This window comes from Platalea leucorodia (assembly GCF_965183815.1).
Source record: "Platalea leucorodia genome assembly, chromosome: W".
NCBI lineage: Eukaryota > Metazoa > Chordata > Aves > Pelecaniformes > Threskiornithidae > Platalea > Platalea leucorodia.
The window spans coordinates 15,692,578-15,711,001 of record NC_138859.1 but is presented as its reverse complement, the minus strand read 5'-3'; positions in this window follow the sequence as shown (position 1 = coordinate 15,711,001).

Here is an 18,424-nt window from a genome sequence, read left to right as displayed (position 1 = left end):
AAGCTGATGCAAAACTTTCCAAATGCGATTCTGTTGCAGTCAGTGTGATGGCAACAGAGATTAATTTGGCCCTGGGTATCTTTTCTTAGCTCATTTAAATACAATTCTAAAATATTCTCTTTCAGCTTTTAATAATATTTTCTTTATTTTTGGAAGATCTGCAACTTAAGCAACATATGACAGACTGCATATAAACCTGCTGTAGCTGGAGAGCAATGTCTTAGTTCATTCTTAAAAAAAAATTAGCAAACAAGCATCAAAATCTATCCTAAACACATAGATGAAATAACGTTCAGATGTATATTTGCCTTTCTGTGGCTTTGCTTAAAGCCAGTTTCAGGTTAAATTTCTTTTCATTTGACTGAGCATGTCTTTGACTCTTTTCAGTCTGCTTCCTGTGCAGAGCTGATCCACAGATCCAGTGGAATTTGATCACTGCTAATTTGTGTGATTTTTCTTGGATGTTTTCTCAATAAGTTTATTAGCCATGTAATAATCTGATCCATGTGGATCTTTTCTGTCCATTTTTAATATTGAGTACAGAGCAATTACCTCCCCTCTTCAGTTACATAAGGTACCTAATTAAATAACCTGGGTTCTCAAGCACCACAGTAACAGGCAGGGATAAAGTTCTGTGTCTAACCCATTATGATTTTTGTGGTGCAGCTTGTAATCCTACAGACTACATTTACATTGCTGTTAGTGCAATTTGCTGACATAGCTAGAAAAACAAAGAGAGTTATTTTCTGGTGAGGGAAAGGAATGCCTTTTGGGGTATAATGGGTGGGAAATTGCCATGGCCTCTTGGGGTAACTTCATCTATTCTGTGCTTTCACATTTATTGTAAAAGTTCCCATATTTCTTGCTGCATGGAAGATGGTGAATGTAGAAATGTTTCCCAGTCATGGCCTAGAGATGGAGCAAAGCTGCTGTAGGGCAGTGCCCAAACCCCTCTGCTTCTGGGGGAGGGAAAGCTCATGTGGGCATCCCGGGGGGCCAGACCTCAGGGCATACCCAGCATGCACCCGCTGCTCACCCCAAACACACCCAGTACTGTGGGATCACTTGTGTGAAATTCGGAGGGTCACAACTCTCTTCCAGGCTTTGTAAGTATGACTTTCATTGGCCTTAAAATCTGTGGGACAAGGATGCTCTCTGACTTGGTGGTTTACAGTCAATGTTAATTGGCAGCAAGCTTTTCTGTAAGGCAATGATGGAGGGGTTGTAAGAAGAAAAAGGAGAGAAAGGGCAGCTTCCCCTTGTGGAGCAAAAGCTAAGTATGCTCAGGATAGGAGAAGATCTATCACAAGGATACGCAGTCAGTTATTTTTTACAAAATCGTTTGGTCTTATGGCAAATGTGTTTAATAAAATTGAATATATCTATAGATATATTTTAAAATGTAATGACTGTAACAAAATGTTCTCGTTGTGTTTTGTATCTGAGCCCAACAGCAAAGTCATAATTCTGCAGGGCATAGGCCAATGTGTAAGGGGTAGCAGTTAAGAGGCAGCTTTCCTCGGAGTAAGGTGTCCTGTATTGCTTCCATCACAGAGGTGTTTGAAGCAGCTGGTATTTGAGACAAGATGTTGAATTAGAGGTCAATAGGCTGATTTAGGCTGGGAATTTCTTGGCACCAGAAACTAACACTAACTGCAAGCCTGTCCAAGCTGAAAGGAAGGCAAAGAATAATTATGTGGTTAGAAGGAAATAATATATTTTACATGATTTCTGATTCAGGAATAAGTAATTGCATTAATAAAAGTGATAAGGAGGCCTTGTGACATCTTTAAAAATGATCGCTGTTTTTTCAGGAAATGCAGACTTACTGTGACAATGGCACAGTTAATTCTCTTCTTTCAGATTTATATGTTACTGAACATACAGTATATGACCTTTCATCACAATAACACATAGCATAAGCATGACAGAGTACAGACAAGGCTGCCCATAGGGGAAATAAACTTACAAATAATCTTTCTTCCAAGACAGAGATCTCTTTTTGATCTTTTCAGCCCTTCTAACAACTGTTCTGCTGCCTCTGTTTCCCACAGGAGGTACAATTTGCCAACAAATAGTATTCAGATTATTTCAGTGTGTCTATGTAGCTGTGGAGGCTGAACCCAGGGGTGGAAAGAGCAGGAACGTGGACCTGGACATGGCATGGAGAGAGAGATCAGCCCTTTTGGTTATAGCATAGACATAGTTCGGCTTTATCTGGTCATGAAACCCCCATCCTCAAGTTTAACCAGTTTAAGGAATAGGAAGGAGGGATAAAATAGGAGGAATATTTCTCCTTCTTGGGAAACCAGGCCCTCAGGTTATGTTTGGCCCAGGGAAAGCAGATGCACTTTTGAACTCTGATGTGCATGAGTGTGCCTTGGTCACATCTCAACTCTGCACTGATGTGAGACCCAAAGTATGTGGCCAAACCCCAGATGTTCCAGCCAGATCTTCAGTCTCAATGACCAAGAGACCAAAAACCTAAGACATGCTGCAACGCACTCTTCACTACTCACTCCTGTATAGGCTACTGAACTTGCCTGGAGAGGGACAGGTCAGCTAGATCAGATTAGCAATGTGTGCACAGCAATCCTAGCTAATGGTAGCCCACCAGCCTGCCAGCTGCAGAGACACAGTGAAAGCAATGCCAACAACAGTCATAAGTTTGCAGACACCCTTGCAGGTGTACTGACAAAAGACAGAGATTTTATTATACTTTTATGGTGTCCTCAGTAACTTTTTAATTCCCTTTTAAGTTTTAGTAGCTATCATATATCTGTTCCACCATAGTTGTTTCTGTGGTGGCAGCAGTGTGCAAGCCATGCCCAACAGTGTCCTGTGAAGTAGTTTGTTATTAAAGTGGGGATCATTTCTGCCTTAATATATCAACTTGGGCATGTCTATGCTTGAAATTCAGCAGGAACACAACCTGTACCAATGCATAGGTGAGTGTAAGAGGGGGAATAGCGGGGATGAGCTCCAGATGCACTTGATGCAGCAGTGACATTGTGCCCTGAGCAGGGAGGGCTGCCCTGTGGTAGTGGCTGTGATCCCAGAGCGTGCAGAGATGCATCGAGACTGGTGGTCTTGAAGTCCTCCAACACCCCTAAACCATGCAAATAAATTTCACAGTTGAGATTGTGTATGCATTGTGTTCAGCTTCCCTTCCCTTCCCTTCCCTTCCCTTCCCTTCCCTTCCCTTCCCTGCTGAATGATGGTGAGAGGAGAAGGGTCCTCCTTCATCTTTTCAAATTCAGTGAAAGAAGAATCTAGAGCAGCTGATGAAACATGTTTTTGGTGGGACACCTTCGTGTAGGAAAGTTCGGGCAGTTCAACAGCTCTCCCACCATCTCCTCCTGATGTTCCCCCTTCAGTGCCTCCCAGCAGCGAGGAGGAGGAAGGAGGGAGTGCAGAAGAAGCAGAGAAGAAGGAATGGGATTTGGGAGGCGCAAAGAGAGGCACAAAGAGAGGCACAAATTTAGAAGCACAAGAAGCTTCCCTGGAAATCTGCGGCTTCACAAATCTTCCCCTTGCCCTCTCTTTCAGTATGCCAGGTAGTTCCCACCACATACCCTGTCTGTAGGCAGCTGAAGGGTTTTCTGACACTTGAAAGAAGAGACACAGCCTGGCTTGAGTCACATTAGGGAAAGTCAGTTTTAGGGGTGGGGGGAGGCATCTGCTTCTCCCCCAGATTTATGGCTGCAGCGGAAGCTCCTGTCATCCCTCACTCTGCACCTGTGTCTCCAGCTGCTTCTCCATTGTTATTTCCAAGTGACAACTGATTTAATCTCTCTCCTTAATGCAGTGTGCAGGCTGGGGCTCCTCCAGGTGCGCGCTCCAACTCTATGAGATGTCCACTGGCCACAGAGGGCCCTCTGCCTGCAGACCTAGACACATTTGATTAAGAAGGACCTGCCAAAAAGTATATTGTTCTGTATTGTTGGAGTGTTTATGTTCCAGTTTTTTTTCAAGAGGTCCTGCCAAATAGCTAGATAGTGGTAGATAGCATATACAATGTGTTTATTACTGATGTGAAGGGGGCCAAACAGATGGAGAGCTGAGTCCCGAATTCTGGCTACTGCAGAGGTTGTGGAGGGGGAGGTTGTTTCTTGGCTCCCACCTTCAGTTGTAGCTTTACAGATGGCTCTCTTGTCCTGGCATCTCCCTCAGTCCAAATTCGGTTAGAGAGTGTGAATTTTACTGGAACTAGAGTATTGCACCAGCACAACTCTTGTGTATCTGGGTATAATTACAGCTGCCTGCAATTTTGGGTTAATGCAGTGCTCACAACCCCATGAAGGTTATATCACTGTCCTATAACTTGCCAGCTAAAGCAGTTGAATTCGCAGTGAAAAACCAACCTCTGGTGAACCCTTTACCCAGTTCTGCCACAGTGTAACCTTTTGCTCTGATACAACTCACCTGAGCAAGATGCCTTTGCTCTTTGTTAGATTTTCAAGCCCCAGAACTCTGTCCTGTGCTCATTGGCACTAGAAGGTTACCAGCACAGCTCACACGGCTCGATGGCCAATTTGAACTTGTGTGAGGGAGGTCAGAGCCAACCTCTGAGTGCCTTGTAACTCAGGTCAGTTTTGAGCATACACCCAGTGTCGAGGACTAACCAGAATTGTCTCGACATTGCCGTTCTACCGCCATCTTCTGGGTCCGACATCCAGCCCCCGACGAAACCACCACAGGATGGATGCCCATGCAGAGACCAGGACACGAAAGGCGAGACCATGAACTTGCACGCACGCCTGCGCAGAGACCAGGGCGTGAAAGGCAGAGGCCAGGACGCGGAAGGCGGGGCCATGGACTGCACGCACGCCTGCGCAGAGACCAGGGCGCGAAAAGCAGAAGCGCAAACTGCATGTATGCAGACCTGTTCTGCGCATGTGCATGGCCCTATAAAAGGACCGCGTGCGCCTTTTGAGGCTCTCTCTTTTCTCTTCTCATCCTTCCCCGCGCACCTCCTTGGAAGCTGCTCCTGCGGACACAGAGACTGGACCGACTGGACCAACTGGACCTTTGATCGACGGGACAACGCCGGACTCGGAGTGGCGGTAGCTAGTTCCCCTACGTGGCTCTTTTCTCACCCGCCTGAGCACGCTCTTTCTATTTTTCTCTCTTTTTCTCTCTCTCTTTTTTTTTCTTTTTCTCCCTTTTAGACCTTTGCACTGAAACGCGCGTAGCAGTTTGTGATTTGAGCTCCTGAGGGCGTATAGGGGAGACTTGAATCTTATAGTGTGACCCCCTCAGGATGATATCCCCTTTGTAGGCTCTGCTCTGTCTCACACTAGTTTATGGTCTGGCCTCCTGGGGGAGTATAGGGGAAGTTTGGATTGTACAGTGTGACCCCCTCAGGACGATATCCCCTTTGTAGGCTCGTCTTTGTCTTGTAGTAGTGTGTGGATTGGCCTCCTGGGAGCGTATAGGGGAAACTTGGTTTTTCTAAGGTTTGACCCTCCCGGGACGAACTCCCCTTTGTAGGATATGGCCGCCCAAAAGGCAGGCGATTTTTGTGAAGAGACAGAGAAATTATATGAGTTTTTAGAAACGTACCGCTCTCGCCCCTCACCCCCGGGACGAGATTGGGCACGGGACCATTGGTTCCAACTGCAAAGTGTTATGGACCGAATAGCGGTTTTGCATAAAGAAGCTAGAGCGAAGAAGGGAAAAGGGAAGGCTATAGTTTGTGCTGTGTTAGGAGCGTGTCTGGCAGCGGCAGTGGAGGACAAGAAACGAGCGCCCTGCCAATCAGAGGCTGTGGCCGCTGCGTTGCAAGCGGCGATAGCGCCGCTGCGAGAGCAACTACTAGAGACCAAACGGGCGCTAGAGGAGGAGAAGCGCCAAAATATGATTTTGAAGGAGGAGCTGAGGGTTCAGCTCCTGAGGGAGGCAGACACCCTCGCTGAGGCGGAGGTAATGTTGGAGGAGAAAGGGGTATGCCAAATCTACCCCCAGAAAGATCTAAAGCGATTAAGGGAGACTGTGGATAACCCCCCCCATATGTGCCTGCTGGTGAAAACGGAATATATATGAGGACGATAGCGACAACCATCCCCAAGTTGTAACCAAAGAAATCCCTTTTACCGCCACCGAACTGGCTAAACTCTGAAAGGATTTTGCTAGGACGGCAAGGGAGTCCGAAACCGAATATGTGTGGAGGATATCCCTGTCGGGGGGGGACGGGATCATGCTATCGGAAAAAGAAGCAGAGGGGTATTGGGGCCCCGGCGTCTTCCTCACCACGGGCGATCGCCGGGCCCCATGGTCTCTGACCCAGAGGGCAGCATATTGGGCGGGGGGGCTGAACCCATTAGAAAGGGGGGATCCCCTAGCTATAACTGGTTCGGTTGAGCAACTGCTAGAAAACGTACAAAAGGCAGCATGCCTGCAAATGATGTATGACCGGGAACTTAAACCAAATTTAAGCTCTCTGATGTTGTTACCGGTAGACCCCGAGCGGCTGACACCGCTAATAAGAGGACTCCCCGATTCGTTAAAACCTATCGGGATCCAATTACAGGGGAGAATCCAAAATGTGCCTCACGAAGAGCAAATTGCAGCTGCCCTGGAGGGAACAGTAACCCCCGAACAGCGGCAGCAGGGGAGGAAGGTGTGGAGCTGGGGGGAGATAGCTCAGGAACTGATAAACTATGGGAGGAAATACGGGCCAGTAGGCAGAACTTACCACAAGGTGGAAACTAGGGCCGTGCGGGCAGCGGAGCCGGCAAATAAATCGCTGGCTTTTTCGGGGACAAGCCCCAACCTAACAAAAAGGGAAAAACCCCTGCTCCGACAAGAATTGTGGCAGAAGGGACTGCAAAAGGGTGTGCCCCGAGACCTAATGGATGGGCTCCCCACCAAAAAATTAGAGCTCTTGGTGCGGAGGTGGTCCGGGCAAGGACCCTCTCCCAAACCAAACGCGCCCTCCGTGCCGGCACTGGATAAGGAGGAGGGGTTCAAGGGGGATGAAAGGGTGGCGGGAAACTAAGACCTCCGCCCCCTCAGGGTGAGGGGGGAGGCGGGGGGTGGATGTTTATTAGACAACTCACCTGCAACAATAAAGGGGACCTCCTCATTACCGTCGCAGTAGGGCCGAGGAAGAGGACCATGACCTTTTTAATTGATACGGGGGCCCAAATTACAGCAATAAAACAAAGCGAGGCAGAACGGTGCAGCATCTCAACTCCTTCTAAGCATCTGATAGTATTAAACGCCCTAGGGAAAACCCAATCTGTGCCCATGACCCCGGTAACCTTATGGCTACCAGGAGATGAGAGTCCGGTGAACACCATGGCGGCCATAGGATCCTTTCAAATGAACCTCTTGGGCATAGACGTTTTAAAGGGCAGACAGTGGCGTGACGCCCAGGGAAATTCGTGGTCTTTCGGCGTCCCGCAGATCAGGCGGTTGGCCGAAGCCCCCGGCGGGGGGGTGCGCCTGTTGCAAGCGGCGCCTGCCCTCCCCCCTTCCAAACTGACAAACGTGAAACCCTACCCGCTACCGATAGGAGCAAGAGATGGAATCGTGCCAGTGCTGGAGGACTTAAAGGGGAGGGGGATTATAGTTCCCACCCACTCCCCCTTTAACTCCCCGGTATGGCCTGTCTGAAAACCAAACGGCAAGTGGAGGTTGACAGTAGATTACCGGAGGCTGAATGCCAACACAGGCCCATTAACAGCTGCCGTACCGAACATTGCCGAGCTTATAGCCGCCATTCAAGAGCAATCACACCCTATTATGGCGACTATTGATGTTAAAGACATGTTCTTTATGGTCCCCCTGCAGCCGCAGGACCAGGACCGCTTTGCTTTTACCTGGGCGGGGCAACAGTACACCTTTACACGGCTCCCTCGGGGATACAAGCACTCCCCCACCTTAGCCCACCACGCTCTAGCACAGGAACTGGAAGCAATTCCCATAAGGGCGGGGGTGAAAGTTTACCAATATATAGATGATGTACTCATAGGGGGGAATCAGGTGGAAGAGGTTGGGGAAGTCCAGAAGGACATCATCACCCATCTAGAGAGCATAGGATTGACAATCCCACCTGAGAAAATACAAACCCCTTCAAGTGAGGTGAAATTTTTAGGAATTTGGTGGAAGGGAGGGATGACATGTATCCCACCAGACACCCTTTCCTCCCTCGACCAAATTAAGATACCAGAATCGAAAAAAGACTTACAGCATGCGTTAGGGCTGCTTGTGTTCTGGAGAAAGCATATCCCTGATTTCTCAATTATCGCGAGACCCCTATATGATTTACTAAGGAAAAGGGCGCAATGGGAGTGGACCCCGGTCCACGATGAGGCGCTACGGCTGTTGGTGTTCGAGGCAAATGCATACCAAGCCCTGGGGCCTATCCACCCGACAGACCCGGTGCAGATCGAGTGGGGGTTTGCCGCAACCGGGCTATCGATTCATTTGTGGCAACGGGGGCCGGCAGGGCCCATCCGGCCCATTGGCTTTTATTCTCGGAGTTTCAAGGATGCAGAAAAACGGTACACCACGTGGGAAAAGGGGCTGTTTGTAGTCAGCCTGGCTTTACGAGAAGCAGAGCGCACCATTCGCCAGCAACCAATAGTGCTCAGAGGTCCTTTCAAAGTGATTAAACCAGTTTTAACTGGGACACCTCCCCCTGACGGGGTGGCACAAAGAGCTTCGGTGCGGAAATGGTACGCGCAAATAGAACATTATTGTGGTATTTTTGAAGTTTCTGAGGGCGCTGCCAAAAATTTAGTTATCCAAGAGGGAGTGGCCCCAGACCGGGAAGGTGACGTGCCCCCTTCTGCTGTGCAGGTAGCCCCCCCATTTTCAGAACAATTACAGAACGCTTGGTTCACTGATGCCTCTGCTAAACGAGAGGGCAGAACTTGGAAATACCGTGCTGTCGCCCTACAGATAAGGACCGACCAAAAAATAATTACTGAAGGAGAAGGCAGCGCTCAAGTAGGGGAATTAGTGGCCGTATGGAGTGTCTTTCAACATGAAGCCCAATCTGCCTCTCCAACCTATATCTACACTGACTCCTTTGCTGTCTTTAAGGGGTGTACAGAGTGGCTCCCCTTTTGGGAACAAAATGGGTGGGAGGTTAACAGAATACCTGTATGGCAAAAGGAAAAGTGGCAAGATATTTTAACCATTGCCAGACAGGGGAACTTTGCGGTAGGATGGGTAGCCTCCCATCAGACGGGAGAAGATCCGTCTGGTCATTGGAACAATAGGGTTGATGAGCTGGCCCGCCTCGCCCCCTTGCAAAGTGATCCAGTAGCGGAGGATTGGGAGCGACTCCTGGAATGGTTGCACCTTAAGAGAGGGCACACTGGAGCCCAAGACCTCTACCGAGAGGCTCAGGCCAGAGGCTGGCCGGTTACCCAAGAAAATTGCAAAACTTGCATTTCGGCCTGTGAGCAATGTCGCATCTGCTTAGACAGGCACCCCCCTGGAAGACAGTCCCCTACATTTGAGAGAGGGAAAAGGTTTGTGGGAGGCCTGGCAGGTTGATTACATTGGTCCGTTCCGTAAATCAGAAGGGAAGTGCTATGTATTAGTGGGTGTTGAAATAGTATCTGGCCTAGCACAGGCTAAAGCCTGCGCTAAGGCAACAGGGGAGAATACGGTGAAGGCCCTGAAAGAATGGTTTGGGACCTTCCCTAAACCGCAGTTGATTCAATCTGACAATGGTACACACTTCACAGCCAAGATGGTCCAGGAATGGGCGGCTCGGGAGGGGATTTCATGGGTATTCCACACTCCATACTACCCTCAAGCAAATGGGATTGTGGAGAGAACAAACGGCTTGCTGAAGCGCTTCCTGAAACCACACAAACCAGGGTGGGCTGAGCGGGTAGGAGATGCAGTGACTAGCGTCAATAGCCGTTGGGGAACAAACGGATGCCCAAAAATTACGGCGTTTTGCCCACTAGCCCCGACAATCATGCCCACCTCACCTGGCCCTGACCACTCCGTCAACCCATCCTGTTTCCCCGGACAACCCGTCTTAGTTGAACTCCCCACCGTGGGAGCAGTACCACTAACATTAGACACCCCGGTGAATAAATACACGTGGAAGGCAAAAGACGCTTGTGGAAAGATCCACAAAATTCATGCTAAATGGATTGTCCCTTCCTTCTGACCCGAGAAGCGAGTTTGCTTCTATTTTTGTTTTCCAGGAGGAAGCAGCTGACCTGGACACGCACCACCCGACGGAGACTAGACAGACGCCGATTGCTGCTTAATCAGGATGCGCGCGTTATTGGTGGCTGTACTAGTTTGGAAATGTACCTATAACAGTGGTGGAGAGCTAATTCCTTCACCCTCCCCTGACCCGTTTGATCCCTTCAAGGACAATGAATTTGTATTATTAGCCAAAGCTATAAGCCGAGCTTTTAATTTAAGGCATTGCTGGGTTTGTGGGGGACCTCTGGGGCTGTCGAGTTGGCCGTGGACGTCCACACCCCTCACCCCAGCCCAAATTGTGAGTAATTATAGTGAAACCACGAATGACACTTGGGGTGATAGTGGAACATGGCCAGTTCAGTTTCCTGCTGTGGGGCAATATTGTTTAAATCGTACTCAAAAGGGAGGGGTCTATGTGGGAGAAAGCAAGTGCCAATGGACACTTACGAACAAGTTGGTAAATGCAGATAGGGGTATCTCCATATGGGCATGGCTTGATAGTGCCGGACGCAGTCGAGGGTTCAAAGGGTACTGGGCAAATAAAAATGAAACGTTAATTTTCCAACAATCTAGGGACCACGCTTACAAGCAAACCTGTGAATGGAAAAGCAGCTTTGGGGCCTGGTATTGCGCCGGCCGGATGAATAATAACCCAACCGTCTTTTTTAGCCCTGTGGGCAACGACAAAACAATGTATTTCCAGTTCCCCGGGGATGCAGCGGGACCATTCGCCAACGGGGCCACAGCTAAAAGGGGCCATTATTGGATTTGTGGACATACTGCCTATAAACGACTGCCAGCGCATTGGTCAGGGGTCTGTTATGTGGGAATTATCCAGCCTTTATTCTTCCTTCTTCCACAAACGGGTGGCTCTCAGTTGGGGATAAGATTGTACGATAATCTGGAAGATGGAAAGATTGCCCGCCGCAAGTGAGCTGTTGAGGTGAACATAGGTGGAACACAAAAATGGGGGGAAAATGAGTGGCCTCCTGAAAGAATAATCCAACATTACGGGCCTGCCACCTGGAACCCCAGTGAACCAATATCAGGGGCAAGGGAACCAATCTATAATTTGAACCGTATAATCCGATTACAAGCGGTTTTAGAAATTGTTACCAATAAAACCGCCAATGCTATAGATCTTTTAACTCAACAGTCTCAACAAATGCGCACGGCAATCCTTCAACACCGTATGGTTTTAGATTATTTACTGGCTGAAGAAGGAGGGGTATGTGGGAAATTAAATGTCTCTAACTGTTGTTTAGAAATAGACGATGTAGGCGAAGTAGTCCTCCAATTAACCAAAGACATTAGAAAAATAGCCCACGTCCCCGTCCAGACCTGGAACGGTTGGAATGGTAATTTATGGTCCTGGCTGCCGGGGGCGCCCTGGATGAAACAGTTGCTGTTATATTTGCTATGTGCGTTTGCCACTTTAATGTTTTTACCCTGTATAATACCCTGTTTTGTTCAGCTAATACGACATGTGGTATCTAATATGCAGTTCGTACCTACCACCTCACCCGAGGGCATAAAACAAATCCGTGCCGTTCACCAGGTAGAACCCACCACAATAACCATTGTTTAGACCTCAAAAAAAAAAAACCAAAAAAACAACCCAGCAAAACAAAAAACAAAACAAAACAAATTGCATATTCCTACCCATGTCATACTCACTAGTTCTGTACTTCTTATAATGGTGAACTACCTCGCGCAATGGATTTCTCAGGGTTGTTCTATAAAGTTGAACATTGTTAAACTTAGAAAGATTAAGGAAAAAGAGTGTTTACATTGGACAATGTTCCTGTTTGTTTGCAATTGAACACTCTCTTGCCATGTCCCATGTCACCTTTCTCCTCCACACCTCCCCTTTTTCTCTGCTTCTGTCTCCGCCTCTGCTCTGTTCTCTCTCTCTCTCTCTTTTTCCCTTCCCACCTCTCCTACCACTGTGAAGACTGCAATGTCGAGCCACGGGGTGGTGTCGAGGACTAACCAGAATTGTCTCGACATTGCCGTTCTACCGCCATCTTCTGGGTCCGACATCCAGCCCCCGACGAAACCACCACAGGATGGATGCCCATGCAGAGACCAGGACACGAAAGGCGAGACCATGAACTTGCACGCACGCCTGCGCAGAGACCAGGGTGCGAAAGGCAGAGGCCAGGACACGGAAGGCGGGGCCGTGGACTGCACGCACGCCTGCGCAGAGACCAGGGCGTGAAAAGCAGAAGCGCAAACTGCATGTATGCAGACCTGTTCTGCGCATGTGCATGTGCGTGCGCCTTTTGAGGCTCTCTCTTTTCTCTTCTCATCCCTCCCCGCGCACCTCCTTGGAAGCTGCTCCTGCGGACACAGAGGCTGGACCGACTGGACCTTTGATCGACGGGACAACGCCGGACTCGGAGTGGCGGTAGCTAGTTCCCCTACGTGGCTCTTTTCTCACCCGCCTGAGCACGCTCTTTCTATTTTTCTCTCTTTTTCTCTCTCTCTTTTTTTTTCTTTTTCTCTCCCCCCCCCCCCCCCCCCATCTCCCTACCCGGTCCTCACCCCTTCGTTCGCCGAAATAAAGTCAAAAGGTTGTACGGCATTTGACCTCGTTTGCGTCTTAATCTCGTCCTTGGGATTGTATCGAAACCTCTCCCGACATTGGATCGGGACACCCAGAGAAAGCCACCGTGTCCCCTGAAGGACAATTTAGTAGCAATCCCATGGCAGAGCACTTGCTACCTGTTTTTTTTGTTAATGAAAGGGCTACAGCTCCTTACATATTCTGATAAATCTACTCTCTACACAGTCCATCTAAATTTATAATTGCTTTTTACTTTGTAACCTTCGGCTGGGGCTGCACGGCTAGAAGGTGCGTCCCCTGGGTGGTGGATAGGGGATCCCTCTCTGGAGGGTGCACCGGATAAAATTGAAGAAGGTGCCGCGAACCAACGCAGCCTAAGGGAAGGCCACCCTGACAGAAACACCACTGGCCCTCCAAGTCATGGGGGTCGGGCAGGAGGCCAACTACCTCCTCCCGGAAAAAAAAAAAAAAAGTTGCAGAAACGACGAGCATCAACTTTCAAAAAAAAAAAATGAAATGGTGGAGATGGAGAAAATCAGTAATGAAGTGAGGAGGAGGAGATGGAACTGGATCGGTCATGTCTTGAGGAAAAAACCAACAGAAGACTGCACTGTGGCCCTTGGGACTCCAGAGCATGCAGCTGCAGACCGATCGAAGTGGAAGAACGATGTTCGCGCCTTGTGTGCCTCCTGGCACTGAGAGAATTCGGATTCAGATTTTACTTTGTAATACTATTTCCACTTCAATTTGTTTGCCACTTTACATTAATGGTCACTCCCACCATTTAAGTAAGGGTTTAGCCAAGGCTGAGCCCTGGCACTCCAGGACAACCCAGGTGCAGAGCAGGCTGAAGTTAAGCGTGCTACTGAATCCCTTCACTATGTGTACATCTGTCATGCAGCAAGGAACAAATAAAGGAGAGAATTTGGGAACTCCACAGAACTCAATGAACTGTTAAGACCCTATTAACAAAACATGATAGAAATGCATTGTGCAAAGCAAAACTCTTTTTCTTACAGCCTGTGTGAAATGGCTAGTACATAGATACAAGAAGGCAAATCTGAAATTTAGGAGATAGATAATCCATTTGTCCGAATTTTGTATAACAGTTAAAATCTTAATTTAGCTTTAAATGTTCACTATAGTGTGCTGTAAAACCCTGGAGAATGGTTCTTCTCTTGTTTGGGAAACCAAATAGTAAATAAACTAACCTAGCTGGATCCATCTAAGGTTGTTTAATAACCTGCAGGAGGTGCTTAGTTTGTCAAAGGATGAAGCACGTTAGAGACAGAGTTAGGCTTTTAAATGTCCTTAAAAATAAGAACCAAAGTGCCTGATTATTTGGGTAGCATTGGGGCTCAGCCTTTCTGGAAGTCAGAGTCATACTAGCGAGAATTTCTAATTTATGTGTGTATACTTTCACGCATAGAGACATGTACTTGAACCAGGCCTGGCAGAGGAGACAAGACTGAGCTGTATAATCAGGGCGTTATAACATTATAACCTGCTGATTTCCCTCTGTCTGGGATGGGGGATGATGGCTCCTCTGTGTTCACTGGTGTCATTCTGGAGGCTATGATGTTCCCACTGATAACACCAGTTTTCCTCCTGGATGAACAGTCTCTGAACCAAGCAGCACTCTGTCAGCTGTGCCTGACTGCTTGAAAATGGCTCTTCATGCTGGCAGGCAGCCACAGGCAAAAAGGCTGCTTTCTTTCCTTTTTCTCCAGCAAGAGAGGGCATTTCAGAGGAAATTACTATATATAGCATAGGACAAAATATTTTTCCCATTGTGCTGGAATGTATCATCTAGAGCAGGGAAACTACATTTAGGATATGAAAAAAGGGGAAATAACAACATGGGGCTGTCTGCAGTGCAGTAAGGGAAACAAAAAACACCAGGAGAGGCATCCTGAAGTATGCTTCCTGCATGTATTGAATGCTTTAAAACATGATGCTTTTCCTTTCAAAAACAATGAACCCACTGGCATTACAATCCCTTGGTTTTTTGAGTCGAATGATACATTCCAGTCTTTGTAGGACACCGCTTCAGCTGAGATGGCATTCAGCTGTAGTTACTACAACAGAGAAGAATTGCCATGTGGCGTGCTTGGATGAATATGCAATCAAGTTTTGTGAGAAAAATATCTATAAAAATGAATCAGATACTGCCTTGCCATCTATTGCATGTTCAGTGGTCCATGGTACTAAAAATAAACAATATTTATAAACATTGTATGGGTTATTATAAAAACACACTGCATTTTACTTTGTAAATTTATAGGATGTTTTTCAGCTTGTGTTCCTTTACAAAAATGCTTTCTTAATTATTTTCTTTTAGTGTGGAAAATGGTTTCAGGCTTGCCAAAGGTGAGAACACAAAACAATATTTGATTAATTTTATTATTGTATCTTGTTTCTCCAAGATGAAAAATGTACTGTAATTCCCAGAACGTGGTTAGAATCGCAAACCAGTCTCTGCAGGTGTCGTGGTTTAACCCCAGACAGCAACTAAGCACCATACAGCTGCTCACTCACTCCCCCTGGTGGGATGGGGAAGAGAATTGGAAGGGTAAAAGTGAGAAAACTCATGGGTTGAGATAAGAACAGTTTAATAATTGAAGTAAAATAAAATAGAATAGTAGTAATAGTAATAATAATAATAATAATAATAGAATGTTATGTGGCATTTTTACAGTGAGAAAAGCTGAAGCAAAATTATAGACACTTCATTCCTCCAACATTTTTGGCATGTCATTAGGCACACTGAGAACTGTACTAACAAGGCTAGAAAGGCCCAGTCTGGTGGATTGTCTGGCCCAACTGTTTATAGCATGAGATAATGGTCTTTTACCATGATGTAGTATCAAGGGCAATGTCTCCTTCTGTCCTTGTTTTGGCTGGGATAGAGTTTTTTTTTTCCTAGTAGCTGCTATAGTGCTGTGTTTTGGATTTAGGATGAGAATAATGTTGATAACATGCTGATGTCTTAGTTGTTGCTAAGTAGTGCTTACACTGGTCAAGGACTTTTCAGCTTCCCATGCTCTTCCAGGTGCACAAGAAGCTGGGAGGGGCACAGCCAGGACAGCTGACCCAGACTGGCCAAAGGGCTATTCCATACCATATGACGTCATGCTCAGTATATATAAACTGGAGGGAGTTGGCCGGGGGGACACACTGCTGCTCAGGAACTGGCTGGGCATCAGTCAGCAAGTGGTGAGCAATTGCATTGTGCATCACTTATTTTGTATATTCTATTATTATTATTATTATTATTACTATTATTATTATTATTTCCTTCCTTTTCTGTCCTATTAAACTGTCTTTATCTCAGCCCATGAATTTTACTTTTTTTTTCCTTTTTTTTTTTTTCCTGATTCTCTCCTCCATCCCACTGTGGAGGGGAGGGAGTGAGCGAATGGCTGTGTGGTGTTTAGCTGCCTGCCGGGTTAAACCACAACACCTTCTAATTATTGACCCCAGCAACATTCTGACCTAGTAATTGCTCCTAAATAGGGTTTGAGGTATCATATTAGGCCCCATGTATGACTCATGCTAATAGCTTTAGTATTCACTTGTGTCTGGCAGAACCAGACATGTTGCTGTCTGTCCAGATCACTTACACCTGACCTCCAGGCAAGCTGTAAACTTGCTGCTACCCATGAGAGGTGTTCCCTCAAGGGAAGAAATGTAGGACAAAGCAATTGAAACTGCAGCCATTTCAGTGTCCATCTCTTCCACATGGAAAAGGTCAGTGGATGGAGCAAAGGTGGTTTAATTTCACATGACTTACTTGTGTTAACTTGGAAGCATAGGCAAGCAACCTATCACTGCCGCGATCAATAGGTAGCGACCACAACTGATATCCCAAATGATGGGGAGACTGAGTAAATTAAGACTATGTAAGTAGAAAAGACAGAAAAGGAGAGGAAAGCATCTTTGGAAAAATACACAGTAATATAGTAGTTGGGGGAGGAAAAACAACTGCTGAAGTAAGCAAAAACATTATCAGCCTCAAGCAGAAGTCTTGAAAGAAACTATAAAAAGTGAGTAGAAAAAAGAACCTGTGAACACTTTGGATACATGAATGCAAGGGTCGAATCTGCGGCAAGCCCTGCAGTCTCCAGATTCCCAAGACATGCCCAGGGGATGGGATTGCACATCACTACCTAGTTTTGCATAGATGTGTGTGTATTCAAGACAGCTGGTTCATTACATGGTCTGTTTTTCTTCTAGCTGCTGACTGCTGCTCAATTGTGCCCTACCTGCACTTACCGCTTTATCAATCGCATGCCCATGTTTTGAAGGTTCCTGGTCCAGGTATTTGAAATATTGCCAAGGTGCCATCTGAAATCACTGCTGCTGCTCAGAAATAGATGTAGTAATAGTGGGTGATAGCTAAAAACTTGTTTTCACTTGTAAAACCTAGATATGTTCCCAGCCTGCAAACAGAACATCATTATTAATTTGTGTCAGTGTCTGCCACATGCCAGGCATTTTATAGACAAGCAAGAAATGATACATTTTTTTGCATGGTTAGACAGAGAAGCAGACAGCTGCAAGGATGGGGGAATAACAACAGATTATTTCAGTGTAAAGTTAGCACAAGCCTCTTAAAGCAGAAAGATTGGAGCATATTTTCTAAAACTACATTGTCGTGGTTTAACCCCAGTCGGCAACTAAGCACCACACAGCCGCTCACTCACTCTCCCCTGGTGGGATGGGGGAGAGAACCAGAAGAGTAAAAGTGAGAAAACTCATGGATTGAGATAAAGACAGTTTAATAGGTAAAGCAAAAGCCGCACACGCAAGCAAAGCAAAGCAAAGAATTCATTCACTGCTTCCCATCGGCAGGCAGGTGTTCAGCTATCTCCAGGAAAGCAGGGCTTATCACACATAATGGTTACTTGGGAAGACAAACGCCATCACTCTGAACGTCCCCCCCCTTCCTTCTTCTTCCCCCAGTTTATATATACTGAGCATGACATCATATGGTATGGAATAGCCCTTTGGCCAGCTTGGGTCAGCTGTCCTGGCTGTGCCCCCTCCCAGCTTCTTGTGCACCTGGCAGAGCATGGGAAGCTGAAAAGTCCTTGACTAGTGTAAACACTACTTAGCAAGAACCAAAACATCAGTGTGTTATCAACATTATTCTCATCCTAAACCCAAAACACAGCACTCTACCAGCTACTAAGAAGAAAATTAACTCTACTCCAGCTGAAACCAGGACATACATGGAAAAAGGTGCAGAGGTAGTGGCTGAAGAGATAGACAAAGGAGCCTGGAAAGATGGGGAGGCTTACAGATTACGGAGTGTTGGGGATGGCTTCAAGTGCAATGGCTGTAAGAAGGATGTGACCAGTAATATAAATATGATCAGAAAGGAGATGGTCAGCTTTTTTGTGTTTGGTTCTGTAAAGCTGGGAGGTAAGCACATTTTCTAAATGTGGACAGATTTTGGTGGTGCCAGCTACGCTAATAGGATACACCATTCCAGCTTTTACACTCCTCTGCAAGCAGTCAGCCATTTGAGATCACATCTCATAGGACATTTGATTGGATCTGAACCTAGCCTAAGCTAAATATTTATTGGAATTGTAAATACACATAAATATGGTTTGGAAGCTCTCGTCCACAGCCTTTCTCTAATGGAAACAGAATGTCTTA